This window comes from Protopterus annectens, chromosome 10.part0 (genome assembly GCF_019279795.1).
Source record: "Protopterus annectens isolate FY-2018-M chromosome 10.part0, PAN1.0, whole genome shotgun sequence".
Classification (NCBI taxonomy): domain Eukaryota; kingdom Metazoa; phylum Chordata; order Ceratodontiformes; family Protopteridae; genus Protopterus; species Protopterus annectens.
Genome location: NC_056744.1, coordinates 782,479,424 through 782,499,955, shown reverse-complemented (window position 1 = coordinate 782,499,955; position 20,532 = coordinate 782,479,424).

Below are 20,532 nucleotides of genomic sequence, written 5' to 3'. Positions count from 1 at the left end.
TGGCATTTTAATCAATAATTTGCCTAATCAGTGCTGAATGTAAGGGGCAATGACCTCTTTAGATCTGGAAGATATTTCTTTGACAACTAGTTGCAGTAAATAGGACTTTCTTACTACTGTTGTTACATGATCAAAGGAGATCGAATTATCAACCCAAGTTCTATAGTCTTTAACAACATTCTCATTTTGGAGTGGGATGTTGTCTCTGTTGTATGCTAGGGGTGGGGTTGTTACCAAATGTGACAACATTACCCAAAACACATGAATGTAAAATGGATTTATTTAGATTTATTAGAAAGCTGCATTTATGGTATTATTTTAAATTTCTTTTGTTTAATAACAATATGGCAAATGTCAGCGTTAATGGGAATAGTGTGGAGTGTGTGGACTCCGATACTAGTGATTCTTTTGTCTCTTGTGTTAGTGAGCCTTGTGAGCAGAGGTGTATAGATACTTCTGACATAAATATAGATAGCAAATATATGCCCCCTTTCTGTCATGATGGCATTAAGAAATTCCATGCTATGGTAGAATTTGAAATAGATTATGTGTTAAAGAATTTTGATGTGAAGGAAGTTGAATATAATCTTTCTAAACCAGAATGGTTAGAATTAATGAAATTTTCTAAACAGACAGATTTAATTATTAAGCCTTCTGATAAAGGCAACAAAATAATAATAATGCACCATATACAATATTTACAGATGTGTTGGGATTTATTAGGGGATGAATCTGTTTATTGTATAGTTCAAGGGGATGCAATAGAAAAAGCGAAAGATAAATATATTAGTTTAATTCAGAAAGGCTTGCGCCTAGGTTATTGGACTGATACTGATGTTAATAAAAAACTCAGTCTAATAGATACAGGTCCCGCTTATTTCTATTGTCTTCCCAAAATTCACAAGAATGGTGAGAAACCTCCAGGAAGACCAATTGTATCAGCTAGAAAATATTTTTTACATAATCTTGGAGTTGTGTTACATCGGGTACTACTGAAGGAAGCAGTTCGTCTTCCTTCTTATATTAAAGACTCTTTTGATTTTCTAGAAAAAATAAAATCAGTTGTGTGGAATAGAAATATGTATTGGATTACATTAGATATCAAGAGTCTTTACACTAATATTCAACACAAATTTGGTTTAGAAGCATTGTTCAAAAGTATGGGAGATCTGCCCTTCACACATTATATACTTGATCTTGTTCAATTTTGCTTAGAAAATAATTATTTCTGCTTTGATGATATGATTTTTCATCAGAAACAAGGAACAGCAATGGGTGCTCCTTTTGCACCGATGTATGCGAACATTTTCATGGGTCTAGTGGAAAAAGAATGTATTTATAGTAATGTATTTGTACAGAAGTATGTAGATACATTGATGACTTAATATTTTTGTGTGAATATGGTAATAATTATGTACAGAATTTTGTACAAGAAATTCAAAGGAATAGATTCAACATTCTTTTTGATGGGTTACAATATGGACAGACAATTAATTTTCTAGATATTAAGTTACAAGGTATAGATGGCCAACCTGTATCAACTAGCATATATAGGAAATTTGGGGTGCCTCATGATTTTTTGAAAGCTACCAGTTGTCATCCTGCACACATCATTCAAGCTTTACCATATGGTGAATTTTTGAGAATTTCACGGTTATGTAGTAATGAGGATACGTTTCTGAAAGAAATTCAATTAACCAAAAATATGTTTATGAGAAGGAAATATGATGTCAGACTATTGGATGCTGATATCCAACGGGTTATAAAATTGAGATATGATACACAGTATATTTACAAAAATAGAGGAAGTAGGCAGATTGTAAATAGAGAAATTAATTCTGAAGATAATTTGTTTGTAGTTTCAACTTACAATGCCTGTAGTTACAAAATTAAAACATGTATATTACATTTTTGGGAATTTTTATATAATTTCGAAGAATTAAATAATTTAATGTCAAGAAAATTAATTTTTTCTTATAAAAAAGGCAGAAGTATTAAAGATATGACAGTACATACTAAATTCTTTAGACCAGCAACTAAAATATTCTATCAATTGTCCAGCATGGGTACATTCCCATGCGGAAAATGTAGTGGTTGTCCATATATACATAGAACTTTTTCTAAGATTAATAATGTAAACTTTTGTTCGGATGGGATATATAATTGTAGAACTAGTAGGGTAATTTATGCTATCAAATGTGGATGTAACAAGTTTTATATTGGGCAAACTACAAGAATGTTCAAGGTGAGGCTTCTTGGACATTTAAGAGACATAAAAAATAATAAAACAGAGAGCCCTTTAGCTCAACATTTTCATGAACATCATAGTGGCAATAATGATAGTCTAAAAGCCACTATTTTACAACAGGTAGCTATTTTTGAATCTGATATATCTATGGTGGTAAAAGTACTTTTAAAAAAGGAAACTGTTTTTATCTTGAAATATGGCACTTTATTGCCCAGGGGTTTGAACACAGAATGTTGTTGGAGAAGTGTTATTTAAATCAATGAATTCTTATGTATTTTATTAATTAATTGTATAATTATTTTATTGGTTAATTAATGTGAATATATATATTGTCTTTTGTATCTGTTACTTTACTCCTTGAAGGCTTACTGTGGCCGAGGCGCTAGAGAGAGAGGAAGCTAATAAACGTGGTTTTACTGGTCCTGTTGTGTTGCTTTGGTGTTCCTGAACTTTACATCTTGTTGTTGCTCATCTGGAATTTCATACCTTCTTACACCTTAAGACTTCCTGCCTGGACAGCTTTCACCTCAGCTAAAATTCTAAGAATGCAGTTTTACTGCCTATCTGTAAACAAAAGTATAAATCTGAAAAACAATAAAATTTACAAAAAACTTAAAAATACAAAGTTATTCAGCAGACACTACACTTCACAACGGTGATATTAATATGGCAAATAGACATGCAGTAATTTTATATTGAACAAGTAATTAGGTAATTTATACAATGACTTACTATAATTATGCAAACAACTATTAGTATCTCTGTAACGATAATACATACACCAGTACAAACAGTGTGACTTTTGCTCATGCAGATGTGTTCCTCATTTAACTGCAAAGCAGTTTTGTAAATGCCATTCCATTTTTGAGAGAGTTGCATAATTATGAATGGTATATATATTTGCATATTTAATTGGACAAATAAAAGTAGATATATGCAAAACAGTGCTAGTTGGACAACAATTATCAGTGCAAAAGTTTTTCAGCATTGTATATACTTTAATTTGATACCAAGGGCTACCACATAAACTTTCTTGTTCAAGTTATAGCTATTATTATATGGCATATACTCTTAATATTTTTAAATAAAAACATGTATTTTCTCTGGTATATAGTACCCTATTTGTCCAGGTGCCATTCATGATCCCTGTGGTGGTTGTGCATGTGAAATGCTGTTCTACAATGTGTCCAGGTGGACAATACCCGAGACATTTACAGAAATATGACATTTATGCATATGTACATATTTTATTACTCAGCAATTATAAATATCTGCAAATTGGTATAAGATAGACAGTAAGTATCAAAACAACTTTTGTAACACTGTGTAAACTTTCATTTTATACCATGAAGTGCCACATATATTCTATCTCTGTCAAGTTCTTAACAGAAATATTAATATGGTACATACTTATAATTTGCCATAAAAAGAAATTGCACTTTCTTGCTTACTAAATGCTTTGACTGTATCAGCAGGTATTCCTGACTCTTGTGCTGAGGTGTCCTGCAAAATGCTGCTCAACCATGCTAACACACATTAGACACTTATGTAACATGCAGAACTATACTTATTGCTAAATAACTATAAATTTTTGCAAAATGGTGGTAATTATTCATACCCCACATTAACCACACACACCATATTAAGTATATAAAATATACACACACAACATATGAACTTTAATACACATACAAACAAAATATTAAGTGCATAAAAATACATGAAGAACACACGTGTGTACAGAATTAAGTGCATAAAACCACACACACCTAACAACAGTTCATAGGTTTGTACTAAACTAACTGCTCTTGCAAGCCATTTTAAGCCTAGCCAGTTATCCTTTGTGAGACTCAAACACTGCACCTTGTGTTTGTAAGTCAAACACCTTAACCATTAGGCCACAAGCAAATATAATTTTTTGGATGGCATGGTAGCATTTTTTTGGCAAGCTGAACCTCTCCTTTCTACCATCATAACAGAAAAACAAATGAAGACATTATAAAAGTAAGAAATTGCCCTCCATAGGTTCATAGGTTTATAGGTAGGTACTAGGCTATCGGCCCAAGGGCCGACGTAAGCCAAGCCAGAAAGATTCCATAGCTTACGCCACCCAAAAAAGTTATTTTCCTGTGCCACTGTCCAGCAGAGACACAGAAGTGATCCCCGGGGTGTATTTCCTATTTCCCATCCACTCATCAAGATTGTTCTTAAAGAGTGCTAATGAAGAACTTTGCTTGACATAGATGGGTCCATTACACTTCCTGATTCACTATCCCCACACCATCCAACGTTCTCTCTCTCTGATTCTCTTCATTCATTAGCCCCTCAAAGTACTCTTGCTATCTGCTCAACACACTCTCCTCACTTGTGAGTACATTTCCCTCTTTTTCCTTTATCACCCTAACCTGCTGCACATCTTTCCCAGCTCGGTCCTTCTGTCTAGCCAATCGGTACAGGTCCTTTTCTCCCTCCTTAGTGTCCAACCTTTCAGATAACTCATCATATGCCTTATCCTCAGCCTTCGCTACCTCTTTCTTCACCAATTGCCTCATCTTCTTGTACTGCTGTCTACTTTCTTCATCTCTCTGACAATCCCACTTCTTCTTCACCAACCTCTTTCTCTGTTTACTCTCCTGTACTTCCGCATTCCACTGCCAGGTCTCTTTGTCCTTCTTCCTCTGTCAAGATGTCACACCAAGCACCTTTCTAGCTGTCTCCCTTACCACCTCTGCTGTGGCTGCCCAACTATCTGGTAACTCTTCACTGCTACCCAGTGCCTGTCTTAACTCTTTCCTGAACTCCACCTTACAGTTATCCTTTTTTAACTGCCACCATTTGATCCTTGGCACTGCCCTCCTTCTCCTCCTCCTCTTCTTGATTGCCAGTGTCTTCCTACAGACCACCATCTTATGCTGCCTAACTATGCTTTCCCCTGTCACCACTTTACAGTCTCCAGTCTCCTTCAGACTGGCCCTCCTACATAAGATATACTCCACCTGTGTGCATCTTCCTCCACTCTTGTATGTCACCCTATGCTCCTCCCTCTTGTTAAAATACGTATTCACTACAGCCATGTCTATCCTTTTCACAAAATCCACTACCATCTGACCTTCTGCATTCCTCTCCTTAACACCATACCTACACATCACCTCCTCATTCCCTCTGTTGCCTTCACCAACATTTCCATTGAAATCTGCTTCAATCACCACTCTCTCACCCTTGGGTACACTCTCCACCACTTCATCCAACTCGCGCCAGGATTTTTCTTTTTCATCCATCACACACCCAACTTGTGGAGCATATGCACAAACAACATTCATTATCACACCATCAATTTTCAGCTTCATAAACATCACTCTATCTGACACTGTTTTCACCTCCAAAACACTCTTGATATACTGTTCCTTCAGTATAACCCCTACCCCATTTCTCCTCCCATCCACACATGGTAGAGCAATTTGAACCCACCTTCAATATACCTGGCCTTACTCCCCTTCCATCTGGTCTTCTGCATGCACAATATGTCAACCTTCCTTCTCTCTATCATATCAGCTAGCTCTCTCTCTTTTTACCAGTCATACTGCCAACATTCAAAGTTCCTACCCTCACTTCCACACTCCTAACTTTCCTCCTCTCTTCCTGCCTCTGGGCATGCCTTCCCCCTATTCTTCTCCTTCAGGAGAATTCATTCACAGTGAGTCACCTTAATGCAGTAAAATAAATAAAAAAAGAACAGTATGTAATTTCATAAAATAAAATAACTCTCATCCTGATAAAACTCAAATGCATTCTAGCCATGCGCTTTTTGCTACTTGTACCCTTGTGATTAAATTGCAGTCTTTATGTTTTTTCTTGCTGTTTTGTAATTTGATTTTGACAAATATGTTGACAGGCAGACGATCGAGTATTGTTAATGTGCACATGAAGCCACAGAAACCAGCGTATATAAAAAAAAGTCCAAGGGAAGTGTGTTATTTCTCTAGGTCATAGGTTATAAATTATAACAGACCCCATTGAGAATTTGAATCATTTGAAGACAAAGAATTCTATCCAAACAATCAGCATTCAGAACAAAATATCTGTATTTGAGAAGAAAGCTGTTGAGTCGTCAGCTGAAGTAATCTTGACATGGCATTTAATACTAAGCAGCTGAACAGTGATACAAAAGGGAAAATTATAGAACGAGTTAACAGCTGGAATAGTCTGGGCAGGGTTGTGGAAGAGAAGGGAAGTCTGAATGAGAAGCTCGAATTTGGAAGCAGAAGGGCTACAGACAACTGGCAAAGAGTGTCATGGGTAATGTCTTTGAAGAATGACAAAGAGCTGACAAGTAAGGTACAAAATAGTGGTACAACCAGTACTATTGTATAGTACAGAAACCTAGGCAGTGAAGGCAGAGCAAATAAGGAAGCTAGAGGTGATGGCGATGAAGAGTCTGAAATGGGTGATAGGATGCAAACTGTGGAACATATGAAAAAATGAGGATCATAAGAGCAGAAGCCCAAGTAGCTTCAATTGTAGAGAAAGTCAAAGAAAAGAGATTACTGTGGTTTTGGCACATGTGCAGGAAAGCAGAAGAGAATTTGGTGAGGAGATTTGTGACAGACAGGAAGAAAGCAAGAAGAAAGGAGACATCCAGCAAACAGATGGATGGATTGTATGACAAAAGACTGGCAATAATCAGGCATGTTTGTCAAAAAAGATAGTAGTGTGACCCCGTGTAGAAAATGGGGGAAAAGGGGGTTGATGATGATGATACTGATTATGATAATGATTCATGATCTGTGGAATTTATAGACTTCCACCTTGTGGCAAACCAGGCCAATACAAAGGGTAATTCACCCATGGTACTTATATGATTCTGTAAAACAGTTGTGCAGAACAAAGCAAGCAAAAGAGCATACTAGAATAAGGCAGGGGGTACATGCAGAGCCATTGAACAAACATTACTGTATTTAATTCATATTTCCATTTTCTATATCATCATGATATGATAGCAGCTCAATGATATAAACATTTTCTAAATCATCATGTTCTGATGTTGACTTTAGATATTATCAAAAGAATATATTATGCTGATAATTTTACTCTTGTCACAAAATGAATATACTCAATGTTAGTACATTTCAAAATAGAGCAGAAAATACAGAGCTTCCCCAACACATAATTCAGTTCTGAATTCCAGACATTCAACCTTTCTGTTTTGCTGTCCTTCAAGGTTTGCTTTGTTTATTGTTCTAAAAGATTAATAGAATTGTTTTACTGTGGAGAACAGAACTATGAAAATAGTACCATGATCTATTCTTCCTCTTGTCAGGAGAACTGTTAGAGATTCTTAATTATTAGATTGAACAATTCTCGCTCTCTGTCTCACTCCCTCATCTTCTCTCATTGTAATACATCTAGATGTCTTTGTGCACCCTGTTTATTTCACTAAGTATAATAGAAGAAAGGATAAAACTTAAGCTGCTCACACGAGTAACTGATGTCTGAGAGGAATAATGCACTCTGTAAAGGAAGACTTCACTGGCAGTGAGTCACCTTAATGCAGTAAAATAAATAAAAAGAACAGTATGTAATTTCATAACAGGAAGGACTCATGCTCATAAAATTCAAATACATTCTAGCCATGTTCTTTTTCCTACTTGTACCCTTGTGAGTAAGTTGCAGTCTTTATGTTTTTTTTTGTAATTTGATTTTGACAAATATGTTGACTGGCAGATTATCAAGAATGTGCACATGAAGCCATAGAAACCACCTTATGTAAGAAAGTCCAGGAAAGTGTATTATTTCTCTAGGTTATACGTTATAAATTATAACAGACCCCATTGAGAGTATGAGTCATTTGAAGCCTAAGAATTCTATCCAATCAGCATTCAGAACAAAAATCTGTATTTCAGAAGAAAGATCTTGAGTCATCAGCTGAAGTCATCTTGACATGGCATTTAATACTGTTTTATGTTGGGTGTCATAGGAACTTTAAAACTTAGAAAGTAAATAATGTTTTTGCTAATTTATTAATTCATAACTACACTGTGAACCTTTCCTTTGCATTACAAACATATAGTTTGTTCTTAAAAGACCTGATAATGTAATTATTTAGGAAACTGCTAGACTATTACATCAGAACTGCTGTTATGTACCTACCTTGTTTTCAACAGTTTGTATCTCAGCCATGTGTAGTTCCACTGTTATAATAAGCATTTAATTTACATTTTTATATAGTGTCTTGAAATGAGTTCATAGTTCTTCTGTATTGAGCAAGACATTGTTAGGGGAAATCTGAGTAAAAAGGTCTTAACTTTATATTTGTGCAAGGAAAGCTTGCTTTGGGTAATTCACACAGTAGGAGGTAAACCTGCACTGAGACATGCAGGCTTTTTTCATATGCTGTAGCTTTTAGCCTGTAAAAGTAGTAAAATTGCCATCCGGAACACTGATCTCATTGCAATGTCACCGTGGTTACAATCTTCCTTACTACCACTGAAGGATAGGAAGTGAGAAAGTGATAATGCAAAGTCACTCCTAGATGCTGACTCAAGGTTATAGGTAGCCTTACACAGCAATGATAATGTGGAAGAAGTGCAGAGAAAGAAACAAATCACATATGAACACTCCAGTAATGGGTCAGTGAGGAAGATGATGATGGTGGCAGTGTTTCTGGCATTGGTGAAACCGAAGTGTTTTAAGAGGAAACAGTACCAAAATATACCCAATAAGGTAATAAAACTGACAGAATATTGGCTTTTCTAACATAGAAATTAACATATAAGAACACTGCCTGTGACTGATACTGCTTAGAAAAGGTCTGTCTGAATGATGATAGTTATGAGAGTGATAAATCAACAGATGATATATGACAGCTGCTGTGAGAAGAATTGTACATGCTAGAAAGGAAAATTAGATTATATGAGTATATGGTAATAGCCACTAAAAATGCATTTATGTTTAGGGAGCTTTAGTGCCCACATTCACCAACAGATTTGCATCCTTTTAAGAATGATTTATTTGAATGTTTTTTTAAATGTAGTATACGAAAATATATTCTGGAACTTGTGTAATATAACCTGCATTATACTGTCCATTCTGTAAAGATAAATCATAATACTGCCCCCCTGTACCAACTCTTTGGCCTTGGGCATGTTACATTCTTAAACAGTTCACATTTTCAGGTTCTAGAAATGCAAAATAATACATTGCAAGTATTTGACAGCAGCTCAGTGACATAAACAGCATAAATTGTGATTGTATGCATTGCATTCTGAAACATTTAGGGTTGCAAACTGCATATGGTGCATAAGATATATAATAAAAGGTGCATTATATGCTAACAACAGTAGAACATCTGCCTAGTACAGATGGACCAAGTATGTCAAAGCAAAATAGTGCTTAGTTAAAAAAGATTACTGGTTTAATTTCAGATTAACTGTTATAGAGTGAATACAGGTCAGGACTTGGAGCAGAGTTTCTTACACCAAGATGTGTGCAGGTGATTACAAAAAAAGTAACTTAGAATCTGTTAACAGATAGACATACATACACTTCATTGTCTGAATTTTCAACTTGTCACACTGAAGGGACCCTAGTAAGTTGTAAACCAGGAGTACATTTCTAAACAGTGAGAGAAAGATTCAGTCTGAAAAGCTTTCACCATGTTAAATTAATCAAAATTATGATTAAAAAGTTACAAAAGTTGCAAAGTTGCAACTGAATGCTGTGTGTTTTGTATAAAAATAAATAATTAAAAATAAGAATATCAAGTCACCAAATATAATAATTAAAAGCATTAGCTATATGTGGAACACATCACCAAATATTTCAGAGCAGAAGGCATGCCTTAGTCAGGTAATGCAGACAAGGAATTTCGCAAGGCATCTTTATTTATGTTAGCACTAATAGTTCCATTTACATAATAAGCATTACTAGGAGGTATTGTTGGCACACATTAGAAGAAACAAAGTTCAACTACCCATTGAAGTATATTTGCAATCAGGGAACCTATGTGTTGAGTAAATAAATGAAATAATACAGTGTTATTAGTAGCTGTCATTCTGGCAGGCAGAGGTACTTCAGGCAGTATGTATGGAAGAAGGACTTAGGCTGCAGTATTAGATTGCCTCTGCCTTTTGCAGCACCGTTGACCTCCATCCACTCTTGTAGTTGTCCAGTTTAATGACATACTCCCACACCCCCTTAGAATAGAGAGAAACTGGAGCCAAGAGCCACAAATATTTCTTTTTGCTTTTAATAGTTTTCTTGCATTTTAAATTACATCTAAGTGCCTTATTCTGTGTAATTGCATTTTGGCATTATTACAACAGTTCACTTAACTAAATTTAAAATCTGAGATACTAGACTGTAGAGTTGTCATTGTGATGACTTCTACATTATGATATTCTGGAATTTTGATGAGTCATTGGTTTCCGAATCATTAGATAACACATTACATCCTGTGCTAATTTAGGAAATGTTGATTTTAAAAAGAATAAATGGCAAGATCTTGAATGGGGAGATGTTCTCATACATGCTCCACAGTGGCAGCCTTTTCAGCTATTTGCTATTGGAGTACTTTGTTATATCAGGTGTAAGAGGTGCCAGTGGATACATCCCCAAACACTGGGAATGTGCATGATCTTTGGCTGCCAGCACAATACATACTGTAATAAAAGTTGAGTTAAATATATATGATATATTTACCTTAACCCCAAGAAAACCAAATTGCTACTCTTCCTTCCCAAATCCCTCTCCCACCACAAAACCTCCTTCACCATCTCATCTCTAGACAACACCATTATTCAAGCTGACTCACAAACCAAGCTCCTAGGCAATATAATTGACGACCAGTTAAAATTTGATACCCACATACAGCACTGTATCAAAATGCAAATCAGAAACTAGGTTTACTCTACAGTCACAAGAAATTCCTTTCTCCTGAATCTAAACAAACTCTAGCTCAGGCTTTCCTCCTTCCTTGTCTACTATATGCCTCTCGCATCTTCACGTACCCTCAATCTACCCTTTTAGACAAACTCTGTCAAACCTATTACAATATAATGAGATTTGCCAGTAATAAACCTTACAAATCCCACCACTGCCTTGCTTTAAAACAACTTCATTGGTTAGACTTTCCCCAACACCTACTTCTTTCTCAGTTGCAACTCACTCATACCTTACTTATCAAACCCTTAGCCTGTCCCTCTCTCTCCTCCCTTATATCCCTATATACCCCTCTCGTACTCTTCATAGCTCAGATCAGCACCTAGTTCACAGCTATAAAGCCAAGTCATGCTCCTTTATGTAACATGGTGTTGTACCCCCATCCATCTCCTCTGTGGAGCAACCAGGGCAGGGTGTGTCTGCACGTGGTCATGGCAGGGTGGACCATGGTATGAGACATCAGTGAAGTCTACCAAGACTGCATTCGAGTATGACCAACAGTGTAGTACACATAGCTGGCTTATACTTTTTCAATACTGCTGTACTGTGATATGTGTTTTCTGAAATAAACATGCCTGCATTACGTCATGCATGATTTCTCTTTTTTCATGTGATAATATTGTACATATATGCAAGTGTAGCACTGATGTGTGTCTCTTATTGTTTACCATGCAGTGATACAACAAACTGAGTGTGTATGCATACCTGTCAGTTGTGAACTGACTTAATTTTTTTGACGCATTTGCATACATTTATGTTGGAATATGTGATGCTTATGTTATGAGTGATGCTCAATGTGTACATCTAGTGGGTAATTGCCATTTTATGCAATCTGTGTTGCTGTTGTTGGGCATCTGTGTACTCATGTACATGCGGCATGTCATGACTCAAATGTTTGGGTCAGATGCTGCAGTGTAGCTTGGGCCTGCACTTGTGGTCACACCCAACATTGCCTATGTCTGTGACTTTTGTCCCCTATGTCCTCTTGTTCCTCCTCTGACAACTCTGAGATGTCGTCTTCAGACATTTGCAGTTCTTGGGGTCATTCATCCACAACTGCTGCTGGAAGATCGCCATGTGCTCAGGTTAGTATGTTGTGTAGCATGGCACACACTGTTATCATCTGGGCTGCCTACTCAGGTTTGTATTGCAGTGCACCCCCAGGCATCTGGACCAAGCTTTCAGTACACCAAACACATGCTCTGTGGTATTTCTGGTTGGTCTGTGTGTTCTGCTGTAAGCCTCTTGTGCATGTTTGGATGGATCATGGTACAGTGTCATTAGCCAAGGCTCAAGTGGATAACCACAATTACTTGTTGTGGGGAATAACACCACTTTTAGTCAGAACTGATATTGTTTAGAAGGGAGTCCTTAGACTGCATCCTAGTTGTGTTCCTGTACTTACCCATTAGCAATTCCCCCAGGTATTTCACCTTGCTGGAATGCAGTCCTGAACCCACTTTCCCTCCAAATGGCAGCATCATGGATACTTCCAGGGTGTGTTGCTATGATGTTTGTTATGCTGCCATTTGCTGCACATACAATTTGGCTGTTGATGGATGGCCAGCCCTTTCTGTTTATGTATTGGTCTGCTTCTGGATCTATTGGTGTCTTGATTGGTATGTGTGTGCAATCTATTGCACTGAGTACATGGGGGAAGTTTGCTATGTTGTAGAACTGGTGGATTACATTTCTCCACTCCATGGGAGTGGATGGGAAGTGTATGTAGTTATCCATCTTACTGCATCTTGCTTCCAGGAATTTTGCCAGAATATGACTGGCAGCTGTCTGTGATACTCCCACAGCATCCCCCATGTAGCTCTGGAATGTCCCCGATAGATACAAGTACACACAGGCTGAGACACTCTTTGGTTTCAAGGGGGATAGGGTTTCCTCCATGGTCTGCACAGACATATGTGGGGCACACATGTTACAGACAGCCTGCACCATTTGTCTGTCTAGATGATATCTGTTGATTATTTGCTGGTCTAACAACTGGTTTAGTTGCAGCCTTGCTCTAACTCTAGCTAGCTGCCTTCTAGGATGTACAGTCACATCCTCATTTATGGCTTGCATCTCTTCTGCCTGTTGCAGTATATTGACAGTAAACTGCATTTATATATATATATATATATATATATTTTTTTTTTTTTACTACAGATTTTGCCATAATCCATAGTATTCACTTAAATTCCTTGGGGTCCATAAAGTATGCACTGAGGATTTAAAAAAATGGAGTTAGCATGGCTGTTGTATTTCAGTTGCATCACACTGGTGTGCATGGAATCCCTAATTATCCTACACTGAATACTTAAGTACTCAGTATGCCTTCAGTGTGGTTTCTGGAATTGCGTCCACAGCGGGTGTCCTGAAGTCTTCCTTTGGTGTACTGCTCTGCCTGCAAATAGCTTCCATGAACTTTACGGAATCCAGCTCTGGTAGTTTTATCAATTTAATTAAGTATAATTAAGTACTAGATTCAGTTATAATTTTAGAACTTTTTACCAATAGCACAGACAAATCTAATTCAGGCTGTGTTGTATTGTTGGACCATCTTGTTCAAATAGTTTCTATGATGCAGTATTTGGAATAATTACAAGACAGACATTTCACTATCTGCAAACTTGTTGTAGCTGGAGCAACATTACCAACTCATTACTTCTTCTTCTTTCGGATTTTTCCCGGTTAGGGGTTGCCACAGCGGCTCACCTGTCTGCTCATGATTGGCAGTGGAGTTTTTATGGTGTTGAGTTGCCAGCCCAGCACCCAACCTTCCACAGAAGGCACACACATGCACATACTCATGCTTAGGGCCAATTTAGTGTGTCCAATCCACCTACAGCATGTTTTTGGGATGTGGGAGGAAACTGGAGCACCCGGAGGAAACCAACACGACCACAGGGAGGATATGCATACTCTGCACAGAAGGCACCCCAGGCAAGGATCAAACCGGAGAGTCTCTTGCTGTGAGGCAACAATGCTAACATTACCAACTCATCACTAACTTCCTTAAAAAACAGATAATTTTTTGGGCATGACCTAAACGTTAATGATACAACTTCAGTGTCTATAAAGCTCCCGCTGTTGTAAACAATATAATATAACCCATCAACAACAGAACAGACAGAACATAGAAAATAAAGACTCAGACTCTATTAAGGAAACTAAAACAATGATTTAATGAGTTCTTTCCTCCAAAACATACAGATTTCATCAGATAATTAACATGACATAGACAACAGCTATTTAATAAATTTACTTTAAATCACATGATCAAAATGCACCAAGAAAACATAATTCGCTATTTTTATAAATTTAAAAATTAAAGTGATGAACTCAAAGAATAAAATTACATATATAATCAAATATATGAGATTTTCATTACTGAAATATAGTAACTGACAGAATAATACAAAGGTCTTAATCTGTCAACAAACGAATGATATTTAAGGTCTCACTGAGTCCGGGAAAACAATCCACTTTCAATCATGGTTGGCACTGCAAGTCTTTCTTTTCTAATATACTGTTGAAATCTCAAATCACAATTCAAACTGTGCTTAAATAAAGCATTAATGTTGTTCTTGCTCTTTTTTACTAAACTGTATTTATCAATTCTAGCCATGATTGTGGATAAATTCTAGCCAGAGTGGTGGAGTCTCTATCTTCATTAAGGACAGGCACACCTCCAGACTGGTTTTCCAGCATGATGCACTGGAATTACTCCAGGTGCAACTGACAGTTGGCAAGATACCCATCCAAGTTATAGCCAGCTATAGACCCCCCTCCATGACTCAGGACACCCATTCATCCTACCTGGACCTACTTGATTTCATCAAGGTACCCCCTAACACCCTGATCCTTGGTGACTTCAACTACCCCACCATAGACTGGGTGAACTATTTCTGCACTCATGTACTCACCCAATGATTCCTTGACTTCATCAGTTCTAAAACACTAGACCAGCTTGTGTCATCCCCCACAAGGGGAGATAAAATTCTGGACTTGGTTCTCACCAACATGGCCGACTGCTGCACCACTCCCATAGAATGTTCTTCCCTGGTAAGATCAGATTATTGGTCTGTCTCATTCAAAGTTTCTATCCCACTCAACCCCTCCCCAGCTGTAACAAGGCTAAAAAACTTCTCAAAAGTTGACTGCAACCTCCTAAGGGAGGGTATCAGTAGCTTCACACCACCACGCCCCTCAGAGGATGCAGACAACTATGCTGAAGTACGCCATTACAGTATATAAGCACCTGTACAACTGCATGGACTCAGCCATACCCAACAGAACTAAAACCATCTCCTCAAGGAAACACAAATCTGTCTCTATCAACAGGCTTTACAACAAAAGGAAGAAACTATTATCCAAGGGTAAAAAAGAATAAATTCCAAATTGGAAAAATGCATCAGCCTCAACAAGCAAATTATATCACTAGTGAAAACCTCCAAAGCCAATTATGAGTTGAAACTAGCTTCTGAAACAAAGGGAAACCACAAGTCTTTCTTCAGTTATGTCAGGAATCTCCATGGCAAAGCCCAGGTTTGTTCTGAATTAGTACTTAATGGTACCACTTACACTGATCCTGTTGAATTAGCCAACCTCCTAGCTGATAGGTTCAGTGCAAACTTCACCCCCTATCCCCCCAAAGACCCATTCGACATCCCTGAAACTTGTCCCACACCTGACATCTCTGTAGATCAAGTGTTAAAGGCCCTATCCAAGGCAAAGAACACAGCTTCCATGAGAACTGATAGCATCCTAGGCTGTATTCTGCATCATCTCCAGCACAACTAGCTTCACCATTTAGCACCCTGTTCAATTATAGCCTAATTACACGCTTCATTTCAGCAGAGTGGAGAACTGCCATAGTCATTCCCTTGCACAAAGGTGGTACCACTACTGACCTGGGAAACTATCACCCCATTAGCTTGACAAGTCTGATCTGTAAAGCCATGAAGTGTATTATTGTGGCTCTCATAAACAAGGACATAGGCAATCTCTAAGCACTTGACCCCACCCAGTTCTGATTCATCAGGGGCAGATCTTGCCTACTGAACCTGGTTGACTTCTTTGAGACTGTCACCAAGGCCCTGGATGAGGGAAAGTAAGTACACACAGCATATCCTGACTTGGGCAAGGCCTTTGACACGGGTCTATATCAGCATATCGAATGCTGAAAATGCCAAATGCAATTTCATTGAACTGAAATGTTCAAAATCTCAAAAGAGCGAACTGACAGAACATCGATTTCTTTCCCAGGGAAAGAAATCGGTGTTCCGTGCAAAAAAAATAAATAAATAATACTGTAAACATTAACAGAAGTGGTGGGCTTCACCAACCCATGCCCCCACACCCCCCTACTTAAATATACCAACTCCGAGACCGCACTATAGTGGAGGAAATAGCAAACTCCGATGATGGCCCACCGATTTCTTTCCCTGGGAAAGAAATTGATGTTCCATCAGTTCGCTCTTCTGAGATTTCAAACATTTCAGTTTGATGAAATTAAATTTGGCGTTTTCAACATTCAAAATGCTTATAGGAACCCTTTGACACAATCCCCTACTCAGGCATCATCGAAAAGCTAACACAACTTGGCATAAATCCCATTCTCATCAGGTGAGTGGCCATCTGGCTTACCGATAGGACCCACAAGGTCAAAATAGGCACCCCCACCCCCAACAGCAGACCTGTCACTAGTGGTGTTCCACAGGGATCTGTCCTAGGACCCCAACTGTTTGGCATCTACTTCTCAGAGGCCCATGCAAAGACAAAGGGCCTGTGGCTGACCAAGTTTGCAGATGACTGTAAGTTGGATGCTGTCACTGACTCCCCAATTGATGGTAACATACTTCAAGAGGGTCTCACAGCTACAAATGACTGGTGCAAAAGTCATGGCCTTAAGTTAAATGGAAAAATATATATTATCATACCATTCGGCAAAAACATGGCCCCTGCTGATTACCACATCAACGGCAACCCCCTAAGCACACAACCTGTAGCGAGAGACCTGGGTACTTAGGTTGGCAACAATCTCACATTCGACCATCATGTGGCGGCAGTGGTCAGAAAAGTCTTTTACTTGGTTCATCTCATAAGTAAAGGGATTGCATACAGAAAAAAGGAAATTATTATCTCTTTGTACTCCTCCCTCATTAGACCTATAATTGAGTATATGGCCCATTTGGTATGTACCTCTCCAAATATCTGCACCAACTGGAAAGGTCACAGAAATACATCACAAAGAGAATCCATGGCCTCCAACATCTGTCCTGTGTGGACAGGCTCAAATCACTATCACTCTACTCGGTATCATACAGATTGCTCAGAGGTGATCTGTGTCTTGCCTACAAGGCAATATTGGATCCTGTCCTACTAGAGATACTTCATATCTGTAAGTCTAATTTCTCATGCACTACATGCTCAAAGGCCTAAATCTAATATGCGACATCAACAAAACCTGCTGAAGAGACAGGTTTGTCTCCCAGAGGCTGCCCTGTCTCTGGAATAGACTTCCAGTACATGTCAAAGTACCTTGCTTACCCTCTTCAAGCACAACCTTGATGAGTGGATGGGAATCCACAAATTTGCCCCTGGGATTCCACCTTTGTCCCTCACTGACAGGGGTGACAGGTGCTGACTGAAGGTTCTTTTTTGGGGATAAACTCTTGGCTAGACTTGTAAGGGCCCAAGGGCCATTAGCCTAGTAACCTCCCATGATCCTATGAGTTTCCTTGTCATCTTCCCTACATAGAAACACCAGTAGCTTGAGCATGTAAACATATGTATCACACCAGAAGAATTATCTGTAAAGTATCCAGGCGAACTAAAAGATTTCTTAGCACTCTTTACATAAGCATTAGTACTGCTACTGGCAAGCAGAGCAATCATTACAAGAGAAGGTTTCTTTGTCTTTTGAAGACATAACACCTTTGCAGACAGAAGATCTGTTCACAAGGATAGATTTGATATCATGCCTAAACTTCTTGGGAAATATAGCCTTAGGACCTATAGCATTAGTCAAATTGTTGCCAATAATAATCTTCCAATCCTTTGTAATACTCCTAAGACAAACTAGACCTGTCTGTTTTGGGATATTCTATGGAAAAAGAGAATCAACAACTAAAGAAATCAACACTGTAGCTGTACTCAGTGAAGAAAGAGGGATGTCTGACTTGTTGATTATTTCCATATCTTAATCATACCTCATAGTATCTTATGAAATTAGCAGGCTTTGCCAGTAAATAATGTCAGTTAACTTCTCTAAGAGTAAAAAAAAAATGCTGTTATTAAATGTTTTGTTCAAAGTCCAAGAAGTAATAATACAACTGAAATAATGGTGCTAATGTGAGCATAATTACATGTTTAGCACAGGGCTCATGTACAGACTCAGTCTTTCTCGTCATGAAATTTTTGTTTTGATTTTAAAATGGATGTATACAGAATTGCTTTTCAGTGGATGAAGAAACATTTGGAATCCTTTTCATTACATTTGTTTTAGAATTTCAGATTAGGAAGAGCATGACAAAACAGACATGCCGGAAGTTATAATTAGTGCTTTGGGATAAATCTGATCATGCAAAGCAAGTTTGTATAACCACTGAAGATCCTTCCTTTGTCTCCTCAGTATATGGACCTTCCCATGTCCATCTGTGCCCTCATATATTACAGGTTTACTGGTATAGAATAGCTAGATAGTGGGGTCAGTGGGGAATCTGAGTCATCATATTGAGGCCAGTATTGGGCAGTTTATTATATCCTATCCTGAATACACACACAGCATGGAAAAACTAAGATGAGTGCATGCTGATACACATCAGACAATAAAACTTTACATGTAACATTCCATTTACTTTTTTCTGCCTAGGCTTTTAACAAATCTTCATGCTAAAAGGAGAGTCTTGTACATAGATAATAGTTACATATCACATTACAAATGTAGGAGTTCTCATACTAAGGGCCCCAACATAAAGAAATGAGAATGAATTTAAATTGTAGGAGTTCAGGTACTATGGGCCCCAACAAAAAGAAAAGAGAATGGATTTGTACAAGTTCATGAAAAACATGGCCTTATTGCCAAGAGACATTACAAAAGTGGGATTAAATTTATCTTGTTTTTATTATATAGAAGAATTCATTCATTTTCTTCTTTGATTAACTGTTTAATCCAATTCATTGTCGCGGAGGAGCTGGGGCCTATTCTGGTACTCAGTGGAGGCAAGACAAAGGCAACCAAATCAATTTATAATGTTAAAACTTCCTGATTCTGGACTGGTCTTATTTCTTATTAAAAACTTAATAAAATGGAACTCTTGACATAATTACACCACATCAAAACTAACAACTGTAGTTATCAAGCAGGAAGGGGAAACAGTATTAGTGGTTAACGTTTTCATTCTTTCTCTCAATTATTAATTTAGTGACATCCAAATTATCAGATGGGGCTGTGGATGACTGAAATAATTTTCTTCCTTATAAATGATTTTGGAGTATTGTAGTGGAAAGATCATAACCTTGTTGAAATAGGTTTACAAAACAGATATTAGAGTCACCCATTCCTTGTTCACCTATTATGAATTTTCAACAGGCAGATAAGTACTGTTGAAGGGCAACCGCGGTGATGCAGCGGTTAGCACTGACACCTCACAGCAAGAAGCTCTCCGGTTCAATCCTTGGTTGGGGTGCTTTCTGTGTGGAATCTGCATGTCCTCTCTGTGGTCGCGTGGGTTTCCTCTGACATTCCAAAGACATGCTGTAGGTGGATTGGACACTATAAATTGGCCCTAGGCGTGAATGCGTGCATGTGTGTGCCTTCTGTGGAAGGTTGGACTCTGGGCTGGCAACTCAACACCATAAAACTCCACTGCCAGTCCTGAGCGGACAAGGTGATCCACTGTGGTGACCCCTAACTGGGAAAAGCCAGAAGAAAAAGATAAGTACTGTTGAAGTAAATGTAATGTTTCATCATAAAGTAAATGTAATGTTTCATTATAATAAGCTCCCTGGAGTTCTCAGATGGACTAGTGATTGCTAATATGAAGACAGATTCATCATTATCTGTGTGTAATAATGAGTCTGAAAATGACAGCTGGTCTAGTTATTTGGTACCAACTTGAGTAACTTTACGTTTTGCAAGCATAATTATGGGATGAGAATGCTTAGGCTAACAAAGGGCTTAAGTAGCAAAGTCACATTGTTAACACCCTTCCCCATTTCCATAAAGAGAAAGGGCAAACCTGGATACCTTCTTTTGAGGAGTGACTGGAAGAGAAAGATAGAAGTGGATGCCAAAGGATACCTAGATGTAGCAGAAAGGAGGTCAGAATCATATAGTGAGGTAGCTG